The following is a 15,301-nucleotide window of genomic DNA, read 5'->3' as shown; positions in this document are numbered from 1 at the left end:
CCGGAAGCAAAAGTGATTGTTTCTAGAAACGGGTCCTTTCTCAAGGAAAAGTTTCTCTCGAAAGAATTGAGTGGAAGGATGGTGGAGACTTGATGAGGTTATTGAACTGTCACTTCAACTAGTGTGTAGCAGGGCACAGGAAGTTGTTCCTGTGGCACCTACACCAATTGAAGTGGAAGCTTATGATAGTGATCATGAAACTTCGGATCAAGTCACTACCAAACCTCATTGGTCGACAAGGATGCATACTACTTCAGAGTGGTACGTAATCCTGTCTTGGAAGTCATGTTGCTAGACAACAATGAACCTACGAGCTATGGAGAAGTGATGGTGGGCCTAGATTCCGAAGAATGGCTCGAGGCCATAAAATCCGAGAGAGGATCCATGTATAAAAGAAAGTATAGACTTTGAAAGAACCACTTGATGGTCGTAAGGCTGTTGGGTGCAGATGGATTTTAAAAGGAAGACAGACAATGATGGTAAGTGTCACCATTAAGAAAGCTCGACTTGTCGTTAAGATGTTTCCCGACAAGTTCAAGGAGTTGACTATGATGAGACTTTCTCACTCGTAGCGATGCTAAGAGTCTGTTGGAATTATGTTAGCAGTTACTGCATTATTTATGAAATCTTGCAGATAGGATGTAAAAAACTTTGTTTCCTCGACATTTTTCTTGAGGAAAGGTTGTATGTGATACAATCAGAAGGTTTTGTCAATCCTGAAAGATGCTGACAAGTATGCAAAGCTCCAGCAATCCTTCTAAGGACTGGAGTAAGCATCTCGGAGTTGGAATGTATGCTTTGATGAGATGATCAAAGATTTTGGATTTATACAAAGTTTACGAGAAACTTGTATTTCCAAAGAAGTGAGTGGGAGCACTATAGAATTTTTGATGAGTATATGTTGGTAACATATTGTTGATCAGAAATGATGTAGAATTTCTGGAAAGCATGCAGGGTTATTTGAAAAGTGTTTTTCAATGGAAAATCTGGATTAAGCTACTTGAACATTGAGCATCAAGATCTATAAGGATAGATCAAAAACGCTTAACAGTACTTTCGAATGAATATATACCGTGACAAGATTTTGAAGAAGTTCAAAATAGATCAGCAAAGAAGGAGTTCTTAGCTGTGTTACAAGGTGTGAATATTGAGTAAGACTCAAGACCTGACCACGGCAGAAGAGAGAGAAAGGACGAAGATCGTCCCCTATGCTTTAGACGTAGGCTCTACAGTATGCTATGTTGTGTACCGCACCTGAAGTGTGCCTTGCCATGAGTCAGTCAAGGGGTACAAGAGTGATCCAGGAACGGATCACACGACAGCGGTCTAACTTATCCTTAGTAACTAGTGGAGTAAGGAATTTTCTCGATTATGGAGGTGGTAAAAGAGTTCGTCGTAAAGGGTTACGTCGATGCAAACTTTGACACTAATCCGAATGACTCTGAGTAGTAAACCGGATTTGTATAGTAGAACAGTTATTTGGAATAGCTCCAAGTAGCGCATGGTAGCTGCATCTACAAGATGACATAGAGATTTGTAAAGCACACATGGATCTGAAAGGTTCAGAATCATTGACTAATAAACCTCTCTCACAAGCAAGATATGAACAAACCCCATGGGTGTTGGATTCATTGCAATCACATAGTGATGTGAACTAGATTATTGACTCTAGTGCAAGTGGGAGACTGTTGGAAATATGCCCTAGAGGCAATAATAAAATGGTTATTATTGTATTTCCTTGTTCATGATAATTGTCTATTGTTCATGCTATAATTGTATTAACCGGAAACCGTAATACATGTGTGAATACATAGACCACAACATGTCCCTAGTAAGCCACTAGTTGACTAGCTCGTTGATCAATAGATGGTCATGGTTTCCTGACCATGGACATTGGATGTCATTGATAACGGGATCACATCATTAGGAGAATGATGTGATGGACAAAACCCAATCCTAAGCCTAGCACAAGATCGTATAGTTCGTTTGCTAAAGATTTTCTAATGTCAAGTATCATTTACTTAGACCATGAGATTGTGCAACTCCCGGATACCGTAGGAATGCTTTGGGTGTACCAAACGCCACAACATAACTGGGTGGCTATAAAGGTGCACTACGGGTATCTCCGAAAGTGTTTGTTCGGTTGGCACGAATGGAGACTGGGATTTGTCACTCCGTGTAAACGGAGAGGTATCTCTAGGCCCACTCGGTAGGAAAATCATCATAATGTGCACAATGTGACCAAGGAGTTGATCACAGGATGATGTGTTACGGAACGAGTAAAGAGACTTGCCGGTAACGAGATTGAACAAGGTATCGGGATACCGACGATCGAATCTCGGGCAAGTACTATACCGGTAGACAAAGGGAATTGTATACGGGATTGACTAAATCCTTGACATCGTGGTTCATCCGATGAGATCATCGTGGAACATGTGGGAGCCAACATGGGTATCTAGATCCCGCTGTTGGTTATTGACCAGAGAGATGTCTCGGTCATGTCTGCATTATTCCCGAGCCCATAGGGTCTACACACTTAAGGTTCGATGACGCTGGGGTTATAGGGAAAGTATGTACGCGGTTACCAAATGTTGTTCGGAGTCCCGAATGAGATCCCGGACGTCACAAGGAGTTCCGGAATGGTCCGGAGGTGAAGATTGATATATTGGACGAAGGGTTTTGGAGTCCGGAAGTGTTCCGGAGGTACCGGGTGATGACCAGCATGACCGAAAGGTGTTTCGGGAGCCCCGGCAAGTGTTGGGGGATTCCTGGGCCAAGGGAAGGGGGCAAACCAGCCCACTAAGGGGTTGTGCGCCCCCCTCACCTATTCCCACGTGACCAGGGGGTTGGCGCGCCCCATCTAGGGTTCCCACCTCCTGGCTTGGGGGCCAAATCACCCAAGGGGGAGATCCCATCTGCCCTGGCCGCCGCCCCCCCCCTCCCCCCCCAGGGAAACCCTAGGGCGCCTCCCCTTGCCCTTGCCCCTATATATAGTGGAGGTTTTGGGTCTGCACAAAACACGAGTCCTCTCTCCCAAGGCGCAGCCCTACCTCTGTCCCTCCTCGTCTCTCGTAGTGCTTGGTGAAGCCCTGCTGGAGTACCGCGCTCCTCCACCACCACGCCGTCGTGTTGCTGCTGGATGGAGTCTTCCCCAACCTATCCCTCTCTCCTTGCTGGATCAAGGCATGGGAGACGTCACCGGGTTGCATGTGTGTTGAACGCGGAGGTGCCGTTGTTCGGCGCTTAGATCGGAATCAACCGCGATCTGAATCGCTACGAGTACGACTACCTCATCCGTGTTCTAGTAACGCTTCTGCTTAGCAATCTACAAGGGTATGTAGATGCACTCCCCTTCCCCTCGTTGCTAGATTACTTCATAGATTGATCTTGGTGATGCGTAGAAAATTTTAAATTTCTGCTACGATCCCCAACAAGCATAGCATAGCAATATAAGCAACGCGTAGAAGTAACTCCCAAGGGTTTGATAGTAACAGGGTAATAGGTTCTACCTCAACAACTACTTCCCAACCCACAAGTTAATGACGTCCTAATCATGCAATGTTTGAGGATTGGAACTAATGCATAAAAACTGGGTATGAAAAGAGTATGATCAATGTGTTACTTGCCTTGCTGACGATCCGCGAAACCTAGAGACTCGTAGTAACACGCTTCGCACTCCGGGTGTTCTATCGCAAACAAACAATAACATACATAAGCAACAAGCAAAGATGCACAAGCAAAACTCAAATACGAGGGGTTGACCAGAAATTTCAACTTAAGAACTCCGGTACGCAAAAAGGAATCAAATCAAACGGAGCAACGAAACTCAAACGGCGAAAGAAACAAGATCCGTTTACTAATCTGAACTAAGGTCCAAATTTTACAGTACCAAAATCTTGTTTAAGTTGATTAAACAGAAAGAGGGTCCCGAGACAAAGATCTAGGCGTTTGAATCGCCTGATTCCAATTAACGAGCGAAAAGATAAACAGAAACTAAGATCGGATCAGAAATCGTGATCGAGAAAAATCGCAGATAACTCTGATAAAAAGAAAACTAACGAACAGTCTAATGAACGAGCGTTCATTAGCTGTGGCTAATGGGCGAAAACTGTTCGTTAAAATGAACGTACGGACGAATGTCCGCTAAATAGAAGAACCGAGAAAAACCGGCGAACCGATCTAAAAAACGAACGAGGGTTTCTAAAAAAACTGAACGGTTTAAAAAAACCGGTGGCTCGGTCCGGCGAGGGGCTCCGGCGAGGCGGGGCGGCGGCTCGCGGGGCGGCGGGGCTCGGCAGCGGCGGTGGTGTGGTGGTGGGGGGCGGGTGGTGCATATATAAAGGGGGAGGGGCGACTTGGAGGAGGGGGCAAGGCGCGGTGGAGGCGGAGTTCGAGCTCCGGTCCGAGCTTGGCGCGGCGGCGCTCGCACGCGGGAAGGCGGCGGCGGCTTGGGCCGGCGGCCCGGCTGGGTTCGGCCCAGTAGGCTGGAGATGTTTAAAAAAACAATTTCGCCGACAGAAATAAAATCCTAGAAAATAAGATAAAAATCTAAAAATGCCAAAACAAATTTTACCGTCTAAATAAAATATTTAGAACGAGATGAACATTTTCTTGGCCCTAAAATGCAATTATGAAAACGTGCAATTTTTCTAATTGCAAATAAAATCCGAATAAAATCGAATGAAATCAAAATAAATGATTTTAATATTTTTCCTCCAATATTTCAATTATTTTGGAGAAGTCATATTATCTCCTCTCTTATATTTTAATACGAAATATTTTTCGGAGAGAAAAATTATTAAAATCAAAATCCTCGTTTCATTATTTGATAAGAATCAAATATGAAAACCTGGAAATCCCCAACTCTCTCCGAGGGTCCTTGAGTTGCTTAGGATTTCGAGGATTGCGAAAACGAAAATGCAATAAAATATGATATGCATGCATGACCTATGTATAACATTCCAAATTGAAAATTTGGGATGTTACAATCCTTTTTTATGACAACTATTTCCGGACGGAGGGGGTATTTGTCTTTTTAGAGATGTCAACAAGTGACTATGACCGGACCTTACCAACATACTCAAAAAAGTAGTCCATAATTTGATGTTACCCTCTTTTCTTGGCGGTGCAGTGCCATCTGGATACCTCATAAATAAATAAAGTACTACATGATACTAATATATGATACATGGCGCAGGAGTACTAAGTATTATTAATACAGTTTTGCTAGAACTCATCTAGATGAGATATAATTTGGTCTCATTCATATTTTATATCCATTGGATGTGATGCTATATAAGATGCGTGTGTGCTGACGTGGGTTGTATTTGTTCTTGTGCAACGAACTGACCACTGCATGTCATGTTTGATAGTCTCAAGTCATTAAAAGCATACAAGCCCCACATCTCTTCTTGGTTGATTCCTCTATTTATGTCAAAAAATAAGAAACAACGTGAGAGTTAATGCACCATGCCTAAGTGTTTACTATTTGCTTTTCATAAGATGACTTAATACTCACCTAGACGGAGGGAGTATTCGATTTGACAGCGGGCGGCGCAGTTCCTGATACGGCTTTAATGCAGACGAGGGAGGGAGTAGCGGTTCCCGATATGTTGAACGGCCAATGCATCCTCCTTCAATTAATGCATGAGGGAAGTAATGGGAGGAGGTCTGGGAAAAGAGGCTGCACGATGTGAATGCAACGCAGTTTGCCCTCATTGCCCTCATATAAAGGCGCTCCTCCATTCCAATGCATCTACCACATCATACACACCTAAGCATTTGCCTAAGCACCTACACTAAGCGCAAAAGAGCTCACCCCAGACCCATGGTGGCGATGCGCATGAGCGGCCAGCGGTTGCGCCAGATGGTCCACGACGTCGGCCTATGGCATGGCGCCGAGGATCATCTCCAAACGGTGTTGGAGACTGACTCGTGGATGGCCGCCTTCGACGCCAACTACGACTCTCAGTTGGACCAGATGATCGTTGCCACCAGCAACAAGTTCAACGTCCTCAAGAAGCTTGCGGACGACATCGCCGTACTCCTCCAGCCCGCGCGCCCGGGCTCCTCATTGCCTGCCATGCTAATCAGCCTCCATGGCCGGAACCTCTTTCAAGCACTGGTGGCCCTGCGACTGCCCGCCGACGGCACGAAGAATGTCCACCTGGAGGTCGCGCTCGTCGCGAGGCGCCTCGCCCTGCAAGAATTTGTCAACCTACACATCCACATGTACGAGGAAATCGTGTACATAGGTATCTACAAGGCCAGTGAGGACGCTACGACGTTGGCCTTCCTCAACTGGCTGGAAGCCTTGGATGCCTTTGCTGAGAAGCACCTCGACCTCGCCACAAAAGCCGCCGCTCCTTAGCCGCCGGTCGGTGGCCCGGCGCACTAATTTGAGGAGGAGGTCGTACGTTCGTGAATCCATCTTTCTTCTTTCCTTCTGTAACCACCACTGCGATCGCATCATCGTGGCCTTAATTCTTATTGTGCTGTTGCATTCTCATTCCAGTCAATACCGACATGTGCGATCCCTTTGCTTAATTATATGCATCACTGTAACTAGTACTCCATCCGTCAATTTATAAGTTGTGCTTCCCTTTTCCATCAACTCCGTGCAACGCGCGGGCATCTTGCTAGAAACACTAGAATATGTCTATATAATCCGTATGTGATAGTCCATTTGAAATCTCAAAAAAGACAAATATATAGGTACGGATGGAGTAATATATTAGGAGTATATCAAAAAAATAGTGATTTGTTTCAAGTTTGTGAACAAATACTACTATTCTACTACTTTGGAACCGTCGCAATGCATGGGCACATTGCTGGTAAAAGGAAAAGGCCTGCCGCGTTCGCGTCGCACCCCCACACGCCCGGGAATCGGGAGTACAACATGGCCTGTAGCTTAGGGAAGGCGTGTTGCCTAGCATTTTCACTTTCATGTGGGACCGCCGTTGAGCAAACTGACACCCCGCCCGCCGCCTGGTTGGAAAATAGAAACGAGGGGAAGATCTAGCTGTAGCACGGAAGCCAAAAAATTTGGTGTCAGACGGGGCTCGTTGATAGAGTAGGAGCATTCCGTACTAGTACTACTCCTACTAGTACCAATTTTGTACTCCTAATACTATATTACTAGTACTACCACTATACAACTAGTAGGTACATGCACGGCACAACATCGTAGGAACAAAAAAACGGGAAGATCTTGTTTTGGGTGATTTATCTTTTTTTCAATCAACGTAGTATGAATAATATGATGTGGGGGCACCCATGAAGCTTATGTGGCTTGGTTGCATGGCTACGGAAGGTTAGAGAAAAATAAATAGATAATGTGTTTAGAGTGCACTCCACTAAATAGATATATATATATATATATATACTTTGGATCCATTGCAACGGACCGGCACATCTATATCTATACCCCCTATATAGTGTGTGAAAAACTTTGAAAGTTGGTTGTTGGATGAAGACAATCTGACGGTACAAAGATGGCAAATCCGAGCACTACTGGCCGTTGGATATCATCCACTAGATTCTGCCACATGTATAATCTAGAAGACTCCATGGTTGAACTTAATTCATGACTAACTTTGCCACGACTAAGTTTAGGCAAAGTTATTAGTTCTTCAAAACGAGAGAAACAAGTTGGCAAGCCTAAGGGAATCTTGCCACATTTTTTATGTGTATGTCATGTGGGGCCTTAGTGTGGCTTGCCTAAGGTGTGGCTTGAACCAAACACTCACCTAAGTTAATCAAACTTGCCTAACCTTACATTCCACCAGATTTCGTCACATGTTAGAATCCAGAAAGCTCCACATGTAGAAGCATAATGCACAAACCACCAAAATCTCATGCATGCAATACACATGTATCTTACTAGTACTAGTTGGTAGTAGTAAGAAACAAATTCCAGTTTTAGCATGCGCTCGTACTGCGGGAGCACCACAAGGCCTGCCGCAGGAGTTACATTTCCCTCTCAGGGCCCACAGGACCGAACTTCAGTGGCTTAGTGCCCGGCCTATGAGTCAATGACATGCGAACCTTAAATGCGTCTGGCCCACATGTCATTCTCATGGTGGTGGCGTGGTTCGCGACTCACTCGTTCGAGATGAACCGGCCGGTGGTGGCGTGGTCGTGGCAAGGGTGCCACGGCTGGGCGTCGGGGCGTTACGAGGCGTAGATGGCCAAACCGGCGGGTACTACCTGTAGTACTCCCTCCGGTCCTTTTTACTCTGCATATTAGGTTTGTCCGAAGTCAATCTCATCCAACTTTGACCAAGTTTATATAAAAAATTATAGACATTCACATAACAACACCAATATCATTAGATTCATCTTGGAATATATTTTCTTATTATATTTATTTATTATAGATGCTAATAATTTCTAATATAAATTTGGTCAAACTTAGCAAAGTTTGACTTTCGGCAAATCCAATGTGTAGAGTAAAAAGGACTAGAGGGAGTACATAAGTACTCCAGCTGAGGATTGATGCCCGGGACGAAATGTGTCACAGCCTCTAGATGAAATTCGATGGTGCGGGAGTACGGATCGGAGCACAGCGGCGGAGCAAGCAAACCGCATCCAATCGGGTGTGTCTGTGGTAGAAAGTTGATGGTCGCAACAGTTCAGCTGGCCCGCATGCCATGCACACAAAGGCAGAGGAGCGGTGGGGCCGAGAGGGATGAGGGGCACGTCGGGGGGATGAGGATCCCCTGACGTGAACAATCCTACCATTTTGTCACTAACATGTGGGACCCATAAGCGTGGGTCCCACCTATCAGCGAAGGAAAGGCAGGGCAAGGCAGTGATAGCCACGTCAGAGGATCCATGTCCACGTCGGGGGACGTCGCACCGTGGGTTGGAGCGGCGTCGCGGGAATCGCGTGTGTGGGTGTGGCAGTGGTAGAAACAAGAAACGTGATGGTCGCCGTGGTTCAACTTCCATGGACAAGCTGTCATGTCTGCTGACACATGTATATCAAAACTAGAGTGTTTATATTTCAAGCACGTGAACAAGTATTATTCTACTACTTTGGATACATTGCAACGCACGGGCCAGCACATTGGTAGTAGTAGTGTCCATCTCTATATCTAGAGGCCTTCCCTCGTTCATCCTTTTCTCTCACAAGATAAACTACTCATACAAATGCATCTTGATGTTCCGTGGAACGCACAAGGATGTTTCCTTGGGGGTCTCTCCAGCGCAGCGTGGCCGTAGTTGCAAGTTGACGCCCCTTGAGATGCCGATGTTGAGGGGCACTCGGATTTCCTCTGATGAGCAGGTAAGATAAGTTTGATCATGTAGTAAATGCATTCTAAAGACTACTTCCGTGTCCATTTCCTAATTCTCCCCATGCCCACTGTTTCACAGGTTAGGCTCGGTGCGAGTGGAGATTGGCTTGCATATGTACAGGAGGGTACCAACATCAATTTGCACAATATTTACAACGGTGACACCGTTCCCGTAGAACCTTTGTCCAACATTGGGATCATCCATGCAACGGGCCACCACATGAATTGGTACGATGGAACCATGGTGAGATTGAATAAGATAGCACGAACCTTGCACATGGCGGTCAAAGGCGGACCATGCTGTCTACGGCCGATTTGTTGTCGTACGAGTAGGAAGACGTTGTGCTCCTTTCTAACCACATCTTCGTGCTGACAAACCAGGGGACTTATTTTGTATGGGACACATCCTACGATATACTCCCTCTCTCCCAGTTTATTTGTTTTGAATCTTTTCATTTTATAAGTTTCAAATTCAAATTTAGAGCTCCCCATCACATGTTGAGATTACAATGTCCATTAAATCGTTGCGTGCATGTATAGTAAAGAAACAAATCTCGAGTTTGGCATGAGTTTGTGCTGCAGGAGCACCACAAGCCCTGGCGTAGGAGTTACATTTCCCTCTCAGGGCCGTCGGGACTGAGCTTCAGCACCTTACTACACCTACCTTTGAGTCAATAACATGTGGACCCGATAGGTGACTGTTCCACATGTAATGCTCCCGTAGGCAGAGGGGCAGTGGGGCCAAGAGGGGCGAGCCGAAGGTCGGGGGACGTGTGGTTTCATGGGTTCGAGCAGCGTCGTTGGAATCGCGGGTGGCTGTGGTAGAAACTTGATGTTCGCCGCATTTTAGGTGGCCCACATGTCATGCACACAAGCTGTCATGTCTATGGACACATGCACTGCATACCGATCACTGGAAGGAGTAGCAGAGAAAGCTATATATGCGGATAAATAGTTCCTTATAGTCAAGCGGACCCACACTACTACTCTGTTCCAAAGACATGCACACCATCGAAATAGTCCATCTATATCAATATACACCGAGAGGGAATAATTTTTTTTACAAGAGAGGAAATAGTTCATCCATCCATAATGCCCTCCTGCTGGTGCAACCTCTTCTTCTTCTTCTTCTTCTTCTTGTTCTCATTCTCTGTGGGAGACGGCTTCGCAAGAAGCTCTTTGGACCTTGCAGCTATCTCGAAACTCACACGGGCATCGAGGGCAGCATATTTTATCCGCTCGTAAGTCAAGGGATAATTCTCCCATCCAGACGACCTTAATGCCACCATCTCGTCACCCTTCTGAAGATTTGTACCGAGCACAAAATTTGCTACGTCGAATAGGGATGGTGTCTGTTTATCACAATCTTCTACAGGAATTTTTATTCTGGTTTGTAGGTCAGCGATGCTTTTCAAATCAAGGTTGTACGGCTCCAGCTTCTGTTTGTCCCCTTCGATGGCTGCCCCACAGAAGTATACGTCCTCCCGAGACAAGAAATCTTGAAGCTCACGTGGTATGGAGGGCGAGTGTATGATGTGGTACACCAAAACATCTTCTTCGTGGCACAGCTGAAGGATGGCGGCGCACTGGATCTTCCCAGGGGCACGCTCCGTGTACTCTGCGTCGAGACCGATGACCCTCGTCTCAACCTTTTCGAGGGAGTTGGATACATTGTTGATCCACTGTCGAACAACCCTTGGGTGGATGGTGACGGTGGCAACTATGCACATCGAGCCTTCGACGAGGACATGTTGGACGCTAAAAACCTGCATCTCGATCTCTTCCGCCATTTGGAACCGCTGGAATGGAGGGCTATGGTTTGGAGAATTAGGATTAGATGGCTAGTCTAACTGAAGTAGTAGATGATTATTTAAAGAGGTTAAAACAATGTGAACGCAGTGGGGTTTGGATGCAAATGAAGACGAAGGGGAGGTGAAAAAGCCGAGGAGAATCGGTTCCCGATGGAGAAGTAAATGGGAGAAGTGGCGTGCAGGCAGTTGATTAGACGGCTAGGTAGAATAAACGAAAAGGCTATGCGGGTAGACTGATGAGTCGTACATGTTCGTGTACGTGCCCATCCTTCCTAATAGGTGGGACCTATGCAAACAGATAAAAAAATGTGTCGTAGTTTTTTTTAGCGCATGAGTGGGAGACACAACATTCTCCATTTTTATTTTCACTTTTCAGTTTTACATTGACCCCAAAAACACATGGTCTTTTTAACACTTTTCAGTTTGCATTATCCTGGATATAGAACATGGATCTCTGAATAATTCAAATATTCTAAATAATTCAATAATTGATAGAGGCATAACAATTGAAATGTAGCTTCAAATGTCAAAAATTAGTGTCCTGGATACAGAACATGGATCAGTTTTCAGTTTGCGTAGCACTTTTTAGTTTGCATTATCCTTCTTTGAATAATTCAAATGTCCTGGATACAGAACATGGATAACACTGTATATTTAGTGTAGAATCTTGTTAGTACTTTGAATTTTGGCCACTACTTCTACTGTTTAGTAACTTTTCTGAATTTTGGCCACTACTACAGTAAGTTCAAGTGAGTAACTATAGTAACTTCAAGTGAGTAACACCATTTCAGATTTTTTTTACATAAAACTAACCACGATATTTGTTCCTTTGTTCTGGTCATAATTATAATCTGATTGATGAACCCTTAATCATTCTCATAATGTTTACATGATGCACAATTATACTGCCGTCAAAACTACTCCATACACACACTGTCGAAACTGACAAGATGGTGGTGGGGGTGGGAATAAATGTTTAGTATTGGTGCATTTTCTGTGCTTACAAAATTCAGATTGAATTTCACTACCAAAAGAAAAGAAGTGGAGATTAAATGTTGCTTTCCACTTACTTCACTTGTGTGTAACTCTTTTGGTGCATTTTCTGCAGAACATATGTGTAGCTGCAGCATATAAGCCAGTTCATCAACTGCTCGAAGAAGAAAAGAAGGTGGCATTTCCTTGCCTTTAGCATACAGGCCAGTTCACTTAATGTCCTTTGGTGCTATATTTCTGAGAACATCCAAGTTTTTACTTATCACTTTGCTAGCATTCACAAGTCTATTGAAGCGTGCATGTCTTTGTGAATCTTGTTGTCTACTCCAAGTAGATGGTGTGTAGCCTGGCAAAGGATATTACTACTTGGTGCATTCTAAGTTTAAAACCACTCTAGATTTACAAGTGTTTACTAAAGATGACAAGTGTTTATTCAGTCCTAAATTTGAAGTAACTAGTAGACAAACAATATTCATCTTTTTCTGTATATGAAGAAGAATAAACCTAGCTAATTCAAATAATTCCAATTTTAGGGACATGTTTTTATCAACTCTTAGTTAAGGGGTTGTGGCAGTTTTCAGTTTTGTGCTGCTTGAATTGATTCTACAGGAATATTTAGGGAAGAGTCATGGCTATGCTTAGCTCTCTGTAAAATGAATGACTGAAATTGGACAATTGGAAACTTTAGGTATGTTTGCAATTGGACAAATGGTGTATAAATCCAAATAAAGCAAATAAATTCAAATGATTCAAATAAATCCAAATAAATCCAAATAAACATGGTTGATCTTCATTTTGCATAAACCTGGTTGAGTATTATAGAGTAATTCACAACAAATTGACCTGGTTGGAATTCATACAGCAACAGTAACAGTTAACTGAACTTCTTTTGCATGCATTTATCACTCCAGAAAACTTTCAGTAACAAGTGAGCAGCCTCTGCATTTTCTCAGTGAACTTTTGAGTGCATTTATCACTTGTTGGAGTATGCTACAGCTTCTGTAAATCACAAACTCCTTTAGTTTACATCTCAGTTTTAGCAAACACTATAGTTTCAGTAAAGGAGTCATACCTGAATTACAGGCACTATAATTTCTCTACAGTATTGGAACACTGAACATTTTTAGTTAACTGTAGCAAGAAAAACTTCCAAAAACTAGCAGATCTCCAAGAATGCCAAGAGTATTACTCAATGAATTTGATGGCATCAAACTAAATTTTCACTATAATCTGTTCATCATTTAGCAGCAGTGTACAGCCTTTGTCCTGGATTATTTCTCTAGCTTTGTATCCCCTGACTGAATTTTCTCCGCATGTACTGAGAACAGCAAATTCAGACTCACAGCAACAAATTGAACAGCAGCAATAGCAGAGGCGGGCGGGGCAGACTCACCAGCACAGGCGGGAGTGGCAGCAGAGGCGAGGCAGGGGAAAAGGCAAAAGCAGCATCAGAGGTCCACGGTGCCGGCGTCGTCCACCAGTAGCAGCATGAGAGGCGGGAGAGGCCGGAATTGTCCACGGCGCCAGCGGCCAAAGCAGACGAAATCGGAGGCGCAGGTGGGCGGCGAAGGTGGGCGAACGTGGGCGGCGACCTTCAACGGGGCCGGCGGCGTAGCTCGAGGAGGGCGCCAGCGCACGTCGCTTTCACGGCGGGCGGTGCAGGTGGTAAGCCGCGGCACGGGTGCAAGCGGGCGGCGGCGCTGTTGTTGGTCGCGGGCTGGGCCACGGTTCTGGTGTTGGTCGCGGCGCAGATCCAGGCGGGCGGCGGTGCAGGTGGGTAGCCGGCGATGGCTGCAAGGCGCGGGCGACGGGGAGGAGGAAGGAAGGAGATGGACTTCTTTGTGACGTGTTTAAAACTCTGTGGGTTTTTTGCAAAAAAAAAAATACACTGCCATGTGGACAACTTTTGCCGGACGGAGGGAGTACTAGTTAAATCCGAGCTATGGGTGTGAAGCACTGATATGCCAGTACATTTGATTGTGACCTGTTCTAATTTTGTACCTGAACTTTTTTTAGAAAGGGATATACGTCAACTTAATGTGCTAGCAGAACTTATTGTGTTGTCTGTCTGTTTTCTTTGCACAACAGTCAAGATATTTCCCCGTCATTGATGAAGACGATGAACCATTATGTACGACTTCGTTGGTTTCAACATAGCGCTTCCCATAGCGATCCACTGCTTTCATCCTGATTGTGCCGCCTGCGTGAAATTTCTGTATGCAAGTTCAGTGTGCTATGATGTTCTATATGATTGTGTCAACTATATAAGTTTTTATTGAGCATCAGCAATGCATATGGCTGAAAGATGTATTTACGAGCATCGAACGATGGGCCTCTCTCTCTATCTCTCTCTCACACACACACACACACGCACACACGCGCAGACGCACAAGTGGGACCCGTTGAATTATTTATTTGCTCGTGACAGCTTTTAATTAGGTTCCACTGTAATCTAACTTTTTTCTTAAGTTATTAATTGAGCTCAGTGACTTCAAAAAGTTGTACAGAAGCCTTGTTTGGGCCTTTCCGGCGTCGCTGAATGTGGGCTAAGTAACCATGTTAGGTTGTACTGTACTACACAGGCCTTTTTTCAACATCAGCAATGCAACTGGGCCGACAGTTGTACACAATATCCGGGTCAACTTGTTATTCTCCGCCCCGCTGGGCTGCAAACTTTCCTAGGAGGTATGCATTAGGCTTAACAAGAAAATGGACTTTAAGAAATAATAAATGGGATGTAATTATAATAACTGGACAGTTACTATGCACCAAACACGTAATTATTTTGAAAAATATATTATTTTGGAGTTTGAAAATTTTAATTTCATTACTTGTTGCGCGCGCAATATTTCGTTGGATTTTAACGTAATACAACTTTATTTTGAAATTATATTTGACCTGACTAGAAATTTCGGATAAAAATATTTCAGATCCCATCAAAATGTGGGAATTTTTTTGAATTCTGTTTTGAGCAGTTGTTTGAAATTATTAATCGTTGTCCTAGCTAGAAGTTGGGATGTACTTTTAACAAATTGTAAATGGGCTGTAGTAAATTCCATTAGAATTAAAAAATGGGTTGTACATTCTTACAAATCGCAAATGGGCTATATGTTATCTGCCAAATCCGAGCTGTGGGCCTACTAAGTCGACGCGTACCAAGGGCTTTGTCAACTTAGTCAATATAAACGATTCTAGCTG

Source organism: Triticum urartu, chromosome 5 (assembly GCF_003073215.2).
Source record: "Triticum urartu cultivar G1812 chromosome 5, Tu2.1, whole genome shotgun sequence".
Lineage (NCBI taxonomy): Eukaryota > Viridiplantae > Streptophyta > Magnoliopsida > Poales > Poaceae > Triticum > Triticum urartu.
This window is presented reverse-complemented; position numbering follows the sequence as displayed.